The 19,265-nt window shown below is 39.0% G+C and overlaps 1 protein-coding gene and 1 long non-coding RNA gene across 4 annotated transcripts in view; both read right to left on the reverse strand.

Moving 5' to 3' along the window:
- The window catches only part of LOC309857056 (conserved oligomeric Golgi complex subunit 2-like), a gene marked incomplete at its 5' end in the record, with an annotated part of 269,912 nt that overhangs the window by 154,562 nt on the left and 96,085 nt on the right, over positions 1-19,265 (reverse strand). The window lies entirely within an intron of this gene.
- Positions 2,439-3,329, reverse strand: LOC309857053. The gene is made up of 2 exons (XR_014307452.1): positions 3,271-3,329; positions 2,439-2,624 (listed from the first exon to the last, which is right to left on the reverse strand). It is a non-coding gene; the product is annotated as an uncharacterized lncRNA (long non-coding RNA).

Genomic DNA, 19,265 nt, shown 5'->3' on the forward strand with positions numbered 1-19,265 from the left:
CTGTTCATTGGGACATATCTTTATAAGCATATAATCCCCCTAAGACAGACCATGGAGATTAGATCAGATCTGGCTACGATGTGCTGAATTTTGGTGCAGAAATGAAGGGTAATATATTTGTCCCCATGGGGACAGATCCATGACTGCATTTTTCAAAATGTCAAGGTTACATTTGAAAAGTAGTTGCAATTTTCTCCCATTTCCTAAAGATAATTCTCTGATTGTCCTTCACACATAAAAATCCATGACTTAATGAAAATTTTCTTCACAGTATTAGGATAATAATTCCAACCTAGCATGGCTTAGAGTAGAGTATATTTTTTCTTTAATCTCTAGATTTCAGCGAATAAAAACATAGTATTGTTGGCTATTTAGTAATATTTTGTCTTTTCAACCACTTCAGTTTTGTAGGAGGTCATAGTTTGTTTCAGAATCTTTGTCAAATAAGCTATCTCTTTTTGGAAGTATTAATCTATAAAAGAAGAAAACAAATTCCTATTTGTTCAAGATACTTCTATATAAAACAGTCTGCCTCAGATAAATTGAATCTTACTGGATAAAAAATGTACATTTGTGTATATTTGGTATGCTTTACCAAGTCCTGATTTTATATGAAATAGCAGTATAGCTAAACATTGCAGTATACTTTGCAACTATTAAACCATCAAAGTTTATTGTGGTATAAATGTAAAAAATGCTAGTAGCTATTTGAAGATAGATATTAGATAGTGATGTTTAATGAGATGGAATAAATGGCACATGCAAAATAAAATTCTCAAATAATTTTAAGGAAAATTAATTTCAATTTATTAGAAATCTTTTTTTTAAAGATTTTATTTATTTATTTGGCAGGCAGAGATTACAAGTAGGCAGAGAGGCAGGCAGAGAGAGAGAGAGGAGGAAGCAGGCTCCCTGCCAAGCAGAGAGCCTGATGCAGGGTTCGATCCCAGGACTCTGGGACCATGACCTGAGCCAAAGGCAGAGGCTTTAACGCACTGAGCCACCCAGGCGCCCCTAGAAATCTCAATATAAGAATTATTTTTAAAAGTCCATGTAAGAAAATTTTGGAGGATGGTCAGTTGTAGAAAATCAATAACTAGAAGCATTAATTAAAAATTCTGTCACCATGCTGGGAAGTGAGAGGACATATGGACAAGATTTTAAAGATTTAAGTCATTTTGCAGATGTCAACAGGTAATTTGCCTTTATATTGGACAATTATTTTTAGTCCATAAACCACTGATACAGAAAAATGGTACCAAAATTATGGCCTTTCTGCAGAAATTAAACAGTGTATCTTTGTAAGAAATACTCAAACATGAAACATAATTTGGATTCAACTAAATATCATAAATATTATAATTTGTATATGTTAAAAACAGACATTTTCACATGGATCATTTTTTTTTCAAGAATTCATTTGTTTATTTGAGAGGGAAAGAGAGGGAGAGAGTGTGGGCACACAAGTGGGATGGAGCAGGGGTAGGGGCAGAGGGAGAAGGACAAGTCAACTCCCCACTGAGCAGGGATCCAAATTTCAGGGTCCCAGGACCCTGAAATCCCACCTGAGCTGAATGCAGCCACTTTAACAGAGTGAGCCACCCAGGCACCTCTTCATGTGGATTGTCTTAGGTCATCTTCACAAGGACCTTGTGGAGCAATTATTTCAATTTTAAGATAAGCAGATTAGACTTATAGAGTTAGAGAGTCTAAGGAACTTGTTCAGAATCTCAGCTACTTGATGGTCAATGTGAACCTTTAACTGAGCTCTTCTACCCCCAAATATTGTGATTTTCCCACTACCTACACCAACTGAAGTAATTAATAGCCTCATTTGGACATCTCAAAAAATATTTTATCTCTTCAGTAAATATCTACAAGATGTCTACTATTTCTGACATCTCTGCGTTACATTGTGGAGATTGAAGAGTTACCTTTACTGATCTCAAGTAAATTTTGTTCTTCTGTATGTTGTTTAATATATTGTTTTTCTATGGCTGCTTTCAAAACTTTCAAATGAAGCATACATTTGACTGTATGTGTGTAGATGTTATTTTCCTTGCACTTACTATGCTTATGTTCCAATGAGCTTGAATTTGTACATTTATGTTTTTCACCAAATTTGAGAAACAAGCCACATTTTTTCATCCATTTATTCTGTCCCTTTATTTTTTTTTCCTCTCCTGGTACAATCACTGCATATATGTTGCAATTGTTGCACCTTTTCTGAGTCTGTTCATTTTTTGCATTTAATTCTCTCTTATCTAATTTATTATTTATGTGTCTTAAAGTTCATTTACTTTATCCTCGATATGTTGTTTAATCCTGTCAGGTGAAATTTTTATTTCAGATTGTATTTTCCACTTTTTAATTTCTTTTTTATTCTTATAGCTTCTATTCCTTTGCTGAGATTTGTCTTTTTATTCATCATCAATGTATTTCCATATCCATGAAGATAATTATAGTAGCTTGTTTAAAATCTGTTCTGATGCCAACATCTTGATCCATCTCTACTTTTGTCTTTGCTGATTGTTTTTTTCTTTGAGTGTGGCATTTTTCCATTTAATTGGAATTTGTGTAATTTGGATTTGTGTTCTGGGTATGAATTATACATTGTAGAGATTCTGAATTAGGTTATATACTTTCAAAGAATGTTGTTGTTTTTGTTTTTGAGTGTGCAGTTTGACAGAACTCAAACTACATTTTTTTTCCATGTGATGCATGGCAACTTCGCCAAATATTTAGGCATAATGTGATGTTTCTACCTTATCTCTCATTTTAGAAATCCTGCCCTCACTCTACTCTGCACCCTCTTAATTTTTCAGCTGTGTAGTTGTCCCAGACTCTGCTCTTCTTGGTTCATCAGTCTATTAAAAAAGTTTTATCACATCCGTATTGTAGTTGCACAACATTGCACTAATGTTGGTGCTTTCTGTCCTCAGGCTCTGAGTGGTGAAACTAGGAAGCTTACCTAGGATTTTTCTCTTCTAGCAAGTGTTGACTTACCTGTGACATATGTCTGCTTTGCTCAGTCTTCAGTGACCTTAGATAATTGCTTTTCTTTACACATTACACTGTAGTTTATGGAATCATATAACATCTGGTGTTTGTACCTGGCTTCTTTTACTTAGCATAATGCTTTAAAATTAATTTGCAATTTTGTATATATAAGAGATTATTCCCTTATGTTCATATTCTTTTACTATTGAGTAGTATTTTGTTGTGTGAATATGCCACAATGTGTTAATCCATTAACTATTTAATGAACACTTGGGTTGTTTTTAGTTTGGGCTATTCTGAATAAAGTTCTTTAAAAATTCAAATAGAAGATGTTGGGTGGAAATATAGTTTTATTTTATTTTATTTTTTTTTTGGAAATACTTGGTCATGTGTTGGTGTTACATGTAACTTAAAGTATAATTTTTTTTTCAAAAGCAATGACATTATTTTATATTCCCATCAATAATGTTTGAGATTTCCTGTAGATCCACATTTTCACTTGGTATTATCAGTCTTTAAAACAGTAATCATTCTAGGGATGCCTGGGTGGCTATATCCTCAGAACCTATTCATCTTTTACCTGAAAGTTTGTACCCTTTGACCAACATCTCTCCATATTCCTCAGCACCTAACTCTTTGCAACCACCATTCTACTCTCTAAGTAGAAAGCCTTTTTCAGATTCCAAATATAAGAGAGAACACATGATATTTTTCTTTTCTGACTAATTTCACTTGGCATGATGCCCTCAGTTTCCACCCGTGTTGTTACAAAAGGAAGGACAGGAAAATACCAGGGACTGACACTGACAGAGTCACCACGATCTGGAGCAATGCTGATCAATGTTTCTGGGGGAAGACAATATAGCACTGCCTCTTGAAGTTTTCTGGCATCAAAGCAACACATGTTGCTTCTGCTCTTATTTTATTGACCAAAACAAATCACATGGCCCGACCTATCTTCAAAGCACATTCTTACCATGAATCTGGAAGGTTATTGGTTATTAGTCTTCATGTCAACCATCACTCATTAAAAATAACATTAGATAAGGATTCTAATTCAAAATGTGTAGCCTGCATAATCATTTTAGTCTTGTGGTTTTAAAGTCAAAGGTCAAAAGATTATGCATAATATTGGAATATTTAAGAGAACTTGATGTCCATCATGTCTATAAGTTTAATTTATGTATAGAAGAGTTAAATATATGAAAGATTTTAAATATGTCTGTAAAATGGACAATTAATTATCCAAATAGATATAGATGCAATTAAAAATATTTAAAGAAATCTAAACTAACATTTAAAAAATTTTAAAAAGACTTTATATATTTATTTGAGAGGGAAAGAGACGGTGTGTGTGAGTGCATGTTTCTGAGAGCAAGGGGGAGGGGCAGAGGCAAAGGGAGAAGTACAGGCAGACATGCTGGGTGAAGAGCCCACCTTGGGGCTTTCTCACAGCCCTGAGATCACCACCTGAGCCAAAACCAGAGTCAGATGTTTAACTGACTGAGCCACTCAGGTTACCTAAGCTACCTTTTTAATGTGTTTATAAAGTAATCTCAGTCTCCTGAGAAGTGATTGTTAATATTTTTTGAGTTATAAATGGAGTAATAAATTTTGCCTGTTGAACTTAAAAATATAAGAATGATTTAGGTTTATGAATTTATTACTCAAATAAATAAATATTAATTTTTAAAACCAAAGTAAACCTGAAAAAATGCTATCCTTTTTGGGTATCAAATTCTCACATTTAATACTAGTCAATGCTATTATAATATCAAGGTCTCCTTTATTTTCCTTTCTGAGCACAAAAGCCTGTGAAATGAATACTATTAGAGATTTAGTATGAAGGACATACTAAAAATATATGTTATAACAGAGGAAGACCTGTAGATGCAGTGGGCTAAGTTTTTAACAGAATGATTATCTTTTCTTTTTAGCTTACATTAAAAAAGAGACAAATTTTAGAAGGAAAAAATACCATGTTTTCGAGACCCTTTAACATTTCTTTTTTACAAGAATAACCAGTACAGGTTAAGTTGACGGGATTTAGTGTAAGTAAAGTACTTACTGGAATTGAATGAGGGTACAAAGAGAAGAAAAATATTATATTTGATGAAACCCACTGTGCACACTTCCTTTAAGTATGGGCCTATGCAGTGATTTACCTCTGATGAGTAAGAGCAAGTAAGATACTCAAAAACATATGAGACAATTTATGTAATATGTGTATATTTATAAATATACTTATTTATATGTATAAATAAAGTATAAAGTATATATATAAATATACTTATTTATAAATAAATATAAATATATTTATTTATGGCTTCATCTGTACCGCAAGAGAAATTGTAATGACTCTGCAAAGACCACAAATATTTTGCATATAAGTCAAAGTGTCTATTCCATATGGCTTAGGGATATGTGTAAAGCTTCCATGTGGGAAAAAGATTTTCTGATACCCAAATAAAGAATCAGGCATCAAAGAACCTACTGAAAAGTTTGGCAAATATTGACAATTGTCACAAATCTTTGAATTCCAATTTGAAAGTCTACATATTCTATTTTGCAATATTCTCTATCATTTTATATTAGAGATGTTCAGAACTTTCTTCCAAAGCCATGGGATTTAATATATGATTATACCGTATAAACAATGCATACATGTATATGGATATATATATTAGCATTCATTTCAGTTTGCTTCCAGTTTACACATCCTACTAGATACCCCAATGACTGGTTATTGTTCTCACAGTGAAACTAAAGATATGCCAACTCTCTTGAAGCAAAGTCCAAAACTTTAGAATAATGCTTATATACTTGATTTATATAGTTTATTTCTCCCAGAGTTTTCATTTTAAATTAACTCCACATTGAAATAAGTGATCATGCTAATAGCTGACAGGGCTAGGTTAGGCTGACTTTGTCTTCATGTCATTGACAGTAACAAGAAAAAAAAAGAAAGTCATAGATCCCTTTTTTAAAATACATTGTTTTTTCTTTAAAAGTATTTAAGTTTTGTTCAATTTTTCTGTTTTTTTTTTAATTTTTATTTTCAGCATAACAGTATTCCTTGTTTTTACACCTCACCCAGTGCTCCATGCAATATGTGCCCTCTCTAATACCCACCACCTGGTTCCCCCAACCTCCCACCCCACCCCTACAAATCCCTCAGATTGATTATCAGAGTCCTTAGTCTCTCATGTTTCACGTCCCCTTCCAATAAATTTAATTTACATTTTAAATTTTAAATTTTAATTTGTTTTTTAAATTTTAAATTTAAATATATTTAATTTAAATTAATTTAAATTTAATTTCATTTTTTTCTTTTAAATGCTGATAAATGCTGTCAGCCCCCAAAACTGTGGTCACATAAAGCACATGCAAAATGAGAAAATGGAATGCAGACTCACAAAAAAAAAAACATTTCGCTTTTCTAGGTCCTTGTTTTTAAAGAGTAGAAAATTTACTTTCCCAAAAAGGAACAAATTCGGAAGGAAAGAGTAGGACGAAAGTCACCTTTATCAGCCTATAAACATATACTCAAACCAAAAACACTGTAAACTGCAAAAAGATGCCAACTGTTTTTAAAAATAAATGGCAGACGACTTTAGGTAAGAATAACTTTCATGGAAATTGAGAAGGTAGAGGTGTTCAAATTGTTCAGAAGGCACCAAAAGCATGCGAATCATATTCTTTTATTTTTTAAAGATTTTATTTATTTATTTGACAGTCAGAGATCACAAGTAGGCAGAGAGGCAGGCAGAGAGAGAGAGGAGGAAGCAGGCTCCCCACTGAGCAGAGAACCTGATGCGGGGCTCGATCCCAGGACCCTGGGATCATGACCTGAGCCAAAGGCAGAGGCTTTAACCCACTGAGCCAACCAGGTGCCCTGCGAATCATATTCTATTGAAAGGAAGGAAGACTGAGATTCTGAACAAAAATGTTTTATTAGGCAAAAAAAAAAAATCTAAAAGTATATGTACATATAAATATAAATGTAAATATAAATATATAGAGAGAGAGACATACACACACACGTGTGTGTCTGTGTGTGTATGAATATATACTATCCCAGTCCTACCCCAGCACCTGGGTTTGTGACCTTATTTGGAAATAGGGTCCCTGGAGATGTAACTAGCATGGATGAGATCATATTTGAATAGCCTGGGCCCCTAATTCAGGAGGACTTGTGTCCTTCTAAGGGAGACTGTGGATACACAGATATGCACTGAGGGAGAGGGCCATGTGAAGAAGTCCAAAGTCCAAATACATCAAGCTGGGAAAGGGGCCTGGAACAGATCCTCCCATAATACCTCCAAAAGGAGCATGGTCTATGAGCACTGTAGCCTCTAGAACTGTGATACTGTCCACTTCTGTTGGTTTCAGCCTCTAGGCTTGTGGTATCTTGTAATAGCAACCATAGAAATCTAATACAATCCTGTTAGAGGAAAAGTAACCAATCAGAAGCCCATGAGGAATTGGAAAAGAGTAAAAAAAATCTATCTATATATATAGATATGTCTATATCTATATCTACATAAATTACTCTTTAAAACATTGAAAACGAACGGACATTTGAAAACCATGTGAAAAGGAAAGCAAGCAAGCAAACAAAAAAACAAAAACTGAGCCCCAGGATTCACTCAAATTTTCACCTGGAATAGTTCTGGATGGTGCGTGTAGGGAGGAGATTCCAAGGAAAAGATGGAAGTCTCCCTGCTGTGAGGAAAGAGAGATTGGGATTCAGGAAGGCTGGAGTGATGAAAAGGCCATGGGTTCAAGAGAAAAATAAGTCAAGTAGAAATCAAACTCTTGGAAAAATACACACTGGTGTCCTCTTCAGTCCTTGTTCCATAGGAAGCAGTGTGTGCCTAAGAAAATACTTCAGGTACTAACAAAGAGTCAAGGCAATGGAACCAGATGGTTGACAAAACTCCTACAAGGCTAGAGGTCATTGGAGTAACAAACAGCCAGAGGGAAGAGTTCCTCTGGCTAAGTCAGAATATTCTGTAGAGACCGGGTAAGGAGCCTGAGTTAGTTAGTTGTAAAAAGGGTCAGAATTACCTACTAATCTCTCACTGCCCATGTGACAGCCAATAAAAGAAGGCAGACAGTAGCCTCCAAAGGACTCAGGTTATAAAAAGGAAGGCAGTTCAAAAGGGAAAGGGAAGAAGGAATAGACAGGGGGAAAAAATATGCCTAGTGAGGTAGTAGACTTCAAGTTTAATATTTCAGCAATGACCTTCAGAGTGAACGACTCAAATTCTGTCCATTTGTTGTTTCAGCCTCTAGGCTGTGATATCTTGTAATAGCACCCCTAGAAAACTAATACAAACCTGTGAGAGGAAAAGTAACCAACCAGAAGCCCATGGGGAATTGAAAAGAAAAAAAGTATCTATCTATCTATATAGATATAGATATGTCTATATCTATCTATCTATCTATATATATATCTATATATCTAACTCTTTAAAACATTGAAAATGAACGCACATTTGTGAACCCTGTGAAAAGAAAAACAAGCAAAAAAATAAAAAATAAAAAAAAATAAACTGAGCCCCAGGATTCACTTGGCTTTTCACATGGAGTAATTCTGGATGGTGAGGGTAGGGAGGAGATTCCAAGGAAAAGATGGGAGTCTCTCTGGTATGAGGAAAGAGAGATTGGAATTCAGGAAGGCTGGAGTGATGAAAACACCATGGGTTCCAGAGAGACGGAATTCAAGTAGAAAACAAGCTCTTGAAAATACGCATTGGAGTCCTCTTGAGTCCTTGGTCCATAGGAAGCAGTGTGTGTCTTAGAAAATGCTCCAGGTTCTGACAAAGAGTCAAGGCAATGGAACCAGATGGTTGCCAAGACTCCTACAAGGCTAGAGGTCATTGGAGTTCCTACCAGCCAGAGGGAAGTGTTCTTCTGGTTAAGTCACAATATTCAGTAGAGACCCGGTAAGGAGCATGAGTTAGGAGCGGGATGAAATGATCCCTCGGAGAAAGCTGACTCTAGAGCTTCCCTAAAGAAGGGGAGAACAACTGTAAAAAGGGTCAGAAATACCTACTAATCTCTGACTGCCCCTGTGACAGCCAATCAAAGAAGGCAGAGATTAGCCTCCAAAGGACTCAGGTCATCGAAAGAAGGCAGTTCTAAAGGGAAAGGGAAGAAGGAATAGACAGGAAAAAGAAAATACACCTAGCGAGGTAGTAGACTTCAAATTCAACATTTCAACAATGACCTTCAGAGTGAACGACTCAAATTCTATTGAAAGAAAAGACCTCAATAGGGCAGTGAAAAATAAACTCTACTTAGAAGGAAGCAGAGGCTAGTATAGATTTTGTGGAAAGAAAAAGGATGAAAAGGACTAGACATTACCCAAACGAATACTCAAAGGCTGCTTTTCCTAGGTCTTGAGAAGAGACAATGGAAAGACACCTGATAAATGAACAGAGAAAGAAGATATTTCAGAACACAAAAGGACCCTTTTAGAAACACATGGCTATCCTCAAGTTGTCTGCATCCGATGAGAAAACTCATTGAGATCAACCATATTGAAGCCCATAAAACAAGGCTAAAGACATTTTTTGGGAAACTTTTCTTTCTTTGTGAGAGAATAAGTGAGAGAGAGCATGGGAGAGTAGAATGTCAGTGGGAGAAGCCAACTCCCCAAGGAGCTGGGAGGCCGAGGCGGGAGGAGATCCTGCAAGACCGGGGTCATGACCTGAGCCCAAGGCAGTCGCTGAACTGACAGAGCCACGCAGGCACCCCTCTCCAGAAATTGGTCCACAACAGCTGAGGGACACCTGGGTGGCACCCTCAGTGAAGCGCCCAACTCTTTGGTTCTGGCTCAGGTGGTGATCTCAGGCTCTTGAGATTGAGCCCTGAGGCAAGCTCTGGGCTCAGGGCAGAGTCCACTGGGTCTCTCTTTTGGTCCTGCCCTTTCCCCCTCACACTCAATTGTGCTCTTGCCCTAAAACCAAGTATGCAAACCCTTCACAGAAGGGAACAATGGTTGAGAGTGGGAGGGGTGGGGAGAGAAGGGACAGGCCCCAGGGCGAGCGGGAGGTGCCCTCGGTGCTGCCCGCCCTGCCAGGGCCGGGCTCCCTCAGCGGATGCCGCCTTCGCCCACGCCGCCCTCCATGCTGCTGTGGCAGGGAGCAGGAGGGAGCAGCTGAGCCCAGGGAGCCTTGAGGCAAGCCTCCTTGAGCGCCTCCAGCACCCTCTGAGCGTGCTCGTCGCGGGGGTGGGGGTGGGGCGGGGCCACAGGTCGGTCCAGGGAGGAAGTGAGGGCGGCGCCCAGGTGCCCCCGGCGGGGGAGGGGCAGGCAAGACCTACAGAGAGATCCCCTTGGGACTGCTGGAGCTGCTGCAGGGCTTCATGCTGGACTTGGCGAGGCAGCAGCCTGTGCACCCTGCCCTGCATCTGGCTCTTTCCTTAGCAGGGAGCCTGTTCACCCCTCCCTCTCTGCCTGTCTCTCTCCTTCTCCTCTCTGTCAAAGGAAGAAAGAAAATCTTTAAAAAATCATCAAACAACCCTCCATATTCTTGTCGTTCTTTAGGGCCACATGCGTCAACATTTGATTTTTACTTCTTGAATTGAAGGAATTGGTTGATTGATTGATGAATTGGACAGAAAGACAGAGACAGCGAGAGAGGAAGCCCAATTTGAGAAGGAGTAGAAGCCATGGAAATGGGAGAGGGAGAAGCAGGCTTCCTGCTGAGCACAGAGCCCAGAAAGGTCTGGAGCCCAAGACAATGGCATCAAGACCCCAGCAGAAAGCAGCCACCCAGGTGCCCCACTCCATAATTAAATCCGTTTTTCACAATTCAATCCATTGGATTAAGCAACACTCTTTGGGGTCTGCTCCTTGGGTTAACACTAACACGTTGTGTTTTCCTTTGCTCTTTTGTGAACACTGAGGATTTCAGGAATCTTTTCATGTTTCTTGGCTGATGGTTTTCTCCTTGGGATATTTCTGCTCTAGGATTTTCATTGTTTTGAAGTTACCTATCTATCCTTCTTGATTCCTAGTTCTCCTATTTAGAGTTGTATACAGTTCCTTATCTGGTATCTCCATAGAGCCTTTAATAGTTTTAGTCTTGTCATTTGTTGGGCAATATTTTTTTGTTTGGAATCTTGAAATGAGTAGAGTCCAACTTCCCAACTGCTGGTACCCCTCGGAACAATTTGTTACTTCAACTGTAACCCCTGGAGAATTTTACTAGTTACCAAGCACATTTACATATGACCACTAGAAATACATATACGGGCAACAGGTCTTTGGGGAAAAGGATAATATATGACTGTGAAGCTGGGTAGCTGGGGATGCCCAGCTTGCTCAAGGCGGAACAGAGAGCCTGATGTGGGGATCGATCCCAGGACCCTGAGATCATGACCTGAGCCGAAGGCAGCGGCTTAACCACTGAGCCACCTAGGAGCCCCGAAAACAACTTCTCTTGATAGAACAATGCTTTCCTTAGTCTTAGTCCCTACTCCGTCCACAAACAAACAAACAAACAAACAACAACAACAAAAAAAACTACTTTTGAAAAACATCTTGGTATTTTGAAAATTATAACTGCAGTGAGTGATGAGAGTGAAAACAAATTGATAATCCACGTTTCCTCATTTCTTATCCCTTTTATGAAGATGAACAGTAAAATCATATGTCAGAATTAACCAGAGAGAAGTCCATTTTCCACTCACCATAATGAAGCTGGAATTCTCAACTATTATTTAGTATTAGTTGATTCTGGTGGCAAATGCAAGTATGGTTTCACTTCTTGGGCACATGAGGAAGATTTGGTCGGTGAAACAGACATACCAGGTTGGCCCAGGCCTGCACTGCCAGGGTTCGGAAAATTGCAAGATACAACCTGACACTTAAAACTTCCCATCAACAACTACTGCTGCCCCCCAACATCTTTCTTCCCACAGACAGCTCACACTGAGACCTGTCCACTGTCAGGGTCAAGCTAAAGGGGGATGCCCACAAACTAGGTGGGAAATGAGAGGATGCAACTGCAGCTCTGTGGGGATGCCTAAGGCCACTGAATGCCCCGTCATGATTCTCCAGCACAGATGGGGGCAGCCTGCACCACGTGGGTAGAGCTCTAGGACACAGAAAGTACTGGAGTGGCAGTCAACAAACAAATGTGTTTGTGTAATATATAACCCCCCATAGGGTTGTCAATTGGTGGGATTCACTTTTTCTAACTGTTCACCCCATGACATACAACTTCAGGAAACCCAGAGCCCATGGATTATTGTTAAGGGCACATTCGGACTCAATCAAAGTGTAACTAAGCATAATCATACAAATAAATACAAATATCATTAAAAAATCAATACCACCTCAAACTTTCTTTTTCATTCCCAAATGAGCGTTTATGGGTTTTAATATCAATTAATGTGCTTATAGAACTGGTAAAAAGCAGTCAATGATGAAATTTTAAAATTACCACTCTGCTTTCCCTAATTTCTGTTGATGTACTTTTATCTCACACAAAAATGAATTACTAAGGAATAAATCATACTTCACTGAACACGTTTCAGCTGAAATGATGCACCAAGATGTACAGCTTTGGTCAGGCTTATACTGTTGTTGTCAACATAGTATATGGGGTATAAGAGCTACTGTCTTTTCCTTCTCCCATGAATATTAGTCCTAATAGATTCTTTACGTGGAAAGAAAACTTAGTCTAGAAGATACACTAATTTCTCTCCTCCCTGGTGAAAAATACTGTTAGAGGTATTAGTTTTAGATAGAGAAGCAAGTTCACTTTGGAAAAAAAGCACACACACAGAAAACCCTACAACATGACCTTTAATACAGTGATAAGGGTGAAAGTGTAAACTTCATTTGGAAACAGCACTCAAAATACTGTTTTGAAGGGCCTTTACAACAGCGGTATACTCTTTGAAAAGATTTTTCAGATCAATTGATTGAATCATATTTAATTTACCTAGGGACAATTAGATAAAATTTAAAATTCCAAACAAAAACTTTTAGGACACAAATAAAATTATATGTGCTTTTATTCCCGCAACTATCTCCAAAATCTAATATTCAATGGTTTAAATTGCTGCATTTCTTATTTGCAATGCAGACACGTGTGAGATGAGGTGTGAGGCATAAAAGGGAGCACAAGAGGCAACTGATCAGCTGAATAGAGACTGCCCCAAAGATGACCATACCCTGAGCCCAAGAAGCTCTGAGTACTTTACCTTACCTGGCAAATGGGATTTAGCAAGCATGATTAAATTAAGGTGTGAGGGGGGAGAGATTATCCTGGATTACCTCGGTGGTCCCAATGTAATCATGAGGATCCATAAGGAGACAGGAGGATCAGAATCAGAAGGCAATGTGAAGTTGGAAACAGAGGGATAAAAGGTGGTGCAATGAAGGGCCACAAGTCAGGGAATGCAGGCAGCTTTAGAAGCAGGACAAGGCAAGAAAGTGGATTTTCTTCTAGAGCCTACAGAAGGAACACAGGCTGTTACACCCTGATTTTACCACACTGAGACTGATTTTTGAACTTCTGACCTCCAGAACTGAAAGATAATCAATTTGTGTTGTTTCAAGCCACTGAGAATTTGTCATTTGCTACAGTGGCACTAAAAAACTACTAGAAGAACTCACTGAGACATATTGAGTCTGTACAATGGCAGGGACCATTTCTAGGTAGGACTATCTTCAGGGTGTGGTAGTACTGGGTCTGGAGAGTTGACTGCCAGCATCCTTCCTCCCTCCCCCTCCCTGAACCCCAGTTCACTGCGTGCCTCCTCCACTGCAGCCCAGGTGACTCACAGGAAGCTGGCCCCATCCGCACTACAGGGAAGGGGTCTGTCATGGAAGCCAGTCATGTTCCTCCTGGGCCATTCACACAGCCAGCTGCACGACAGTCAGTGCCTTGTTACTGTTCTATGAGAGACAGTAACCTAGGTTGTCCCACACACACAAATGGGAAGGGCTTTACAGAAATATCTGGGTTGTCTCTGAATGTGAACAAGGAAAGCAGTGCCCCCACTGCGGGCAGCCATCACACAGTCAGCAGGGGGTGGAAGACAAACTGGCCAGAGGGAAAGGGCAGAGTAGGGAAAAATGGAGAAAATCATGGAGACAGTGTGAATAAAACACATTCTCTGCAAGCCCTGCCATGAGCTGCTTCTTCATGAGATTGAAGGGTTTTTGTTTTGTTTTGTTTTGTTTTTTTAATCTTTAAGACAGTTTGAGTTAGGATGAGACAACCATCCAAACTGATTCAGGAGGTCAGACTTTATGGAATCTAAGAAATCCAGATAATAAAAGTAGATGACTCACATGTGTGAAAAGTTTCCTTTCCAACTAAGGGCGGGGGGAAAACTAGAACCTTGAATTTGTGGCTATTCCGTTATTCTTGCTATTTTTCATCACTCAAATGTATTTTTCAAGAATGAGGAACTTATTCTCCCATCCAAGTACTAACCAGGCCCGACCCGAACTTATTCTCAATAAATACAGTGATGGTTCCCTGAAAATTTTTAACCAAGTAAGGAACAGTCAGAGTCTCTAAACAGATTGTTTTGAATTGATTAACAATCACACAAAATAGACTGTAAAATTTATCAAAGAGTGGGGCTGAGTTTCTTATATATGATTTCATGCAAATTTTTGTCTACCTGATGATTTTTAGTTTTTGTCTACAGGGTGAGTGAATAAAGGTGTCTCAAAATGGTCCAGAACTAATGGTGTTCCCTGGCTCACTATGAAATCCAGGGTCATTTCTGTTTCCTTTTCCATGAACTTCTCCTTCCTCTCATTTGGTCTGTTTTTCAATCGGACTGTTTGTCTTCTTCTCAATTTGTAGGCACGTCAGAGACATGAACTCCTTGAACAGCTGATGTTACAAATGCTTTTCACATCCTGTTGCCCACATGCAGCTTTACTCTTTTTTGATATACAAATCTTTTCAAATTTTTAAAATAAAGTGTCATGTCATTTCTTCTATGGTTTGTGGGTCTTATCTCTACCTAAGGTAGTCTACCACTTCCCAAATTTTTACATGTCCCTAGATTGTCTCCAAATTCTTTATCATTTTGTTTGTAGAGTTAGAACTTAAACCAATTTACAAGGTTAATCAATCTGACATCTGCTTACATATGTGATAGGAAGCAAGAGTTCTAAGAAAGAGAGTTCTTTCAGCTCTGAGGGATAGAGCTTAAAGTCAATATTCAATGATACTCTGTCTCATTTTCTAGAAGGAACTGGTGGTTTCTGTTTGGAACTCTGACAATTTTTTCTTAGTCCCTGAAAGTCAAATAGGTTTATGTCTGTTTTGGTTTGAGTCTGTTCAGCTAATTCTCCCTGGGACCTGAAGGCTTTATGAACTGAAGGCATGACTGTTTTTCAGCTCAAGTAAATGCTGCATTAGTTCAGTTATAACTTCTCTTATTTTCTCCTTTTGTCCTCAGGATACTTGCAAGGTAGATTTGGACCTGACCTCAGATCTTACTTATTCGTTTCTCATTTCCATCTCTTTGAAATTTTCCTCAGTGTTCTGGGATATTCCTTTGGAAAATCAATTTTGTGGGGCACCTGGGTGGCTCAGTGGGTTAAGCCACTGCCTTCAGCTCAGGTCATAATCTCAGGGTCCTGGGATCGAGTCCTGCATTGGGCTCACTGCTCGGTGGGGAGCCTGCTTCCTCCTCTCTCTCTGCTTGCCTTTCTGCCTACTTGGGATCTCTCTCTGCCAAATAAATAAAATCTTAAAAAAAATCAATTTTGTTCTCAGCAGTGATCATTACTGTTTACAGGGTTCCTATTACATGTTACAACTAGTGAATTTAAGTTTCAAATCTTTCTTGTATTTTTATGTTTTAAAAGATTTATAAAATTTATTTGACACAGAGAGACAGAGAGAAAGTGAGCAAGACAGGGAGAGTGGCAGAGGGAAAGGGAGAGGGAGAAGGAGACTCCCCACTTAGCAGGGACTCCCCACCACCCACCACAGGGTTTGATCTCTGGCAGACATTTAACCAACTGAGCCATCCATGCACCCCAAAGCTCCCTTTCAAAATCTTCAGTAAGTATTTTGCTGCTCTTTACTGTAACTGTATCCCCCTCAGACTTCTTGACAATAAGTTTGTCTAGCTCTGTAGTCAGTTCTTAATCAATGAGGACACGTGCTCTGGACCTCAGTTTGGTGCTCCTCCACCAAGATGCTACCTGCCACTCAGGTGTGTGAACTCTTGCAGCTCAGGCCTAGTCACACTTTTGGGAACTCTGGGGCATCAGTGAACCTGCTCTAAGGGGACCATGCTTTGTGCATAAAAGCAGGCCTTTGCCATGAAGCAGCCCCTCTCAAACCTCCCCAAGTTGTCCTTCCCTACACAGCACAGAGTCTCTAAGCAACTCAACCTGCTGGGAAAGCCCATTTCTCTATGACCAAAGACCACAAGAGAGGAAAGGTATACCATGGGCCCCACACAGAAAGAGGTCTTCACTGAAAGCCTTCTAAAGAGAGTCTGCCTTTTCTTCCAGGCATTCCATCACAGCACCTCAAAATCCTGAGATGCTCTTCCACTGCTCCCTCTGAGATGCCAAGAGGCACTTGGCAGTCGAATAGGTCCTTCCCAAAGATCACCTACATGATTATTGAGGGCCTGCCTGGTGCTGGGGATGGGTGAAGGCAACACAGGCCCCTGATCTTATGCTCTGATGTCACTGGCTCTTGAGAAAAGGAAGGAAAATGAGAGGGTCCAGGAGACTGCACACAACACCATGTTCTCAGAACATCTCCCTGGCCCCAAAGATCACCTTGTCATGGCAATGTCAGCAGAGCATGGCAAGTGCTATCTCAGAAGTCCCTCTGACACCTCAGCAACAGAGAGAGAGCCCACCCATAAACATAATCCCTAGAACCAGCATCCTTTAGGAGCCAAAACCCCTATGAGTCAATTACTTTGGTATGTGTTAGTGTATTTTTACCTATGTAAAATATAAGAAAAAGAGGAATGACATACCTGTATGATTTGGGGCAGTACAGCAACTCGATTTTGAGTGTTTTGGATTATAGCTAGATACTTTTTTTCCAAAAAGAAATTTATAATCCATTTAATAAAAACAATGTGAATTGCCATGTATGGAATTTTTATACTATAAATGTTCTCATTGTCTTGAGTTGTAGTAATGTACATACACTGGCGCTGGTCTCAAATGGGGGATGTCTGGAAGGAAACAGAATACATGATTAGGGGAGTGAGTGTAAGCCACCACCCTAAACAGTTCAATTTCTCACAAACATATACCTCAGCTATATATTTGGTTGGATGAATATCAACTAAAACTTTAAAATTAAAGTACCAGAAATTATTAGGGATGACATTTTTTGGTAGACTTGTTTCTGATTCTGCCTTGTGACCTGACAAAGGTGGGATGGTGGCTCCTGTTACTGCTTGCTTATTACAGCTATGGCATACAGCGGTGGAAGTACTAAGCCACTAAAAAATTTGAGAAAGGATAAGCAATTCTAATAGTAAGAATATTTTCACATACATTATAACTAATTTAATATTTTAGGACTGAAACAAATCTAGAAGAATGTACAGACATTCTTCATCATTTCAGGTACTTTAACATCCAATACTACCCTAATCAAATCCATGGGACTTTAGTTTTATAGCCTTTTCCTTGTAGATGAATCTGAAGAATAGAATCAGTATAAACTACTTTATGTCTGAAAGAATTCATCTTTGAGTATCAGACTTGACCAGCTCCACAGAATTAATAACAAGTCCCTTTCTTGATGCAGCCACATTGGGAAACAGTGTGGAAATTCCTCAAAAAAATTAAAATGGAGCTGCCCTCGGTATATACCAAGAATATACAGATGTAGTGAAAAGAAGGGCCATCTGTACACCAATGTTCATAGCAACAATGGCCAAAGTCACTAAAGTGTGGAAATAACCAAGATGCACCTTCAATGGATGAATGGATAAAGACGTGGTCCATATACAATATGGATTATTATGCCTCCATCAGAAAGAATGAATACCCAACTTTTGTATCAACATGAACTGGACTGGAAGAGATTATGCTGAGTGAAATAAGTCAAGCAGAGTCAATTATCATATAGTTTCTTACTTCTGGAGCATAAGGAATAACACAGAGGACATTGGGAGATGGAGGGGAGAAGTGAGTTGAGGGAAATTGGTGGGGGAGACAAACCATGAGAGACTGTGGACTCTGAGAAGCAAACTGAGGCCTTTAGAAGGGAGGCAGGTAGGGGGTTGGGTGAGCCTGGTGATGGGTATTATGGAGGGCACCTATTGCATGAAACACTGGGTGTGGTGCATAAACAATGAATTCTGGAACACTGAAAAGAAAGAGAATAATAAAAAAAAGTCCCTTTCTCCTTTAAATTTCATAATCAATACAAAAAGTTACATGGTATTGGACTTGAGCTACTGCTTGTTGTATGTCCAGCTCTCTTACTGACTTTCTTTTTTTTTATTTTCGGCATAACAGTATTCATTGTTTTTGTACCACACCCAGTGCTCCATGCAATCCATGCCCTCTATATTACCCACCACCTGGTACTCCGACCTCCCACCTTTTATATACCTGGAGGCACTTGCATGAGGCAGACAAGTTCTCAATAAAGAACTTTAATTTCAATATATTAAAGTATACTTGTTTTCCACAGTGAATATAGACTATTTATCAAATCAGAACAAGTTCTGAAAAAAATACCCATATAGAGATAGCTAACAAATACACAGCCCGGTACCTCTAAAGGTTAGTACTTCTACATATTTCAAAAGGCATCATGTTTTTGCTGTTTTCCCCTGATCCAAGCATGCACATTTGTGTGTATGTAAGTAAACACCCAAAGACAACTGAATTAGTAGTCCACATTCACCACATGGATTAATGCCTGTTGTGATCTCTTTCCCTCCCAAATTGTTTCTGATTATTCACTTTAACTAATTTTGCCTGCTTTCCAATATTAGGGAGAAGAAAATTTGCTTCCCCACCCCAGCACCAATCAAAGGGATACTTATGTCCTGTGAGCCTTCATTTTTCATAGGGGAAAACAAACAAACAAACAAAAACCCAAAAAACCCTGGGCAGTGAAACTAGAAATTCCCTCATGTTTCCTTCCTTTCTGGAGCTTACTGCCCTTAGGTTGCACAGTTGCCCAAATATTGGCCCCTCCATAAGAAGCTGTAAGTAGCACCTAGTGGATGAAAGATCCAGGATATAAGGAAGGGCTACTCTGGGCAGT

The sequence above is a fragment of the Mustela nivalis genome (assembly GCF_964662115.1).
Source record: "Mustela nivalis genome assembly, contig: HAP1_SCAFFOLD_292, whole genome shotgun sequence".
Taxonomy (NCBI): Eukaryota; Metazoa; Chordata; class Mammalia; order Carnivora; family Mustelidae; genus Mustela; species Mustela nivalis.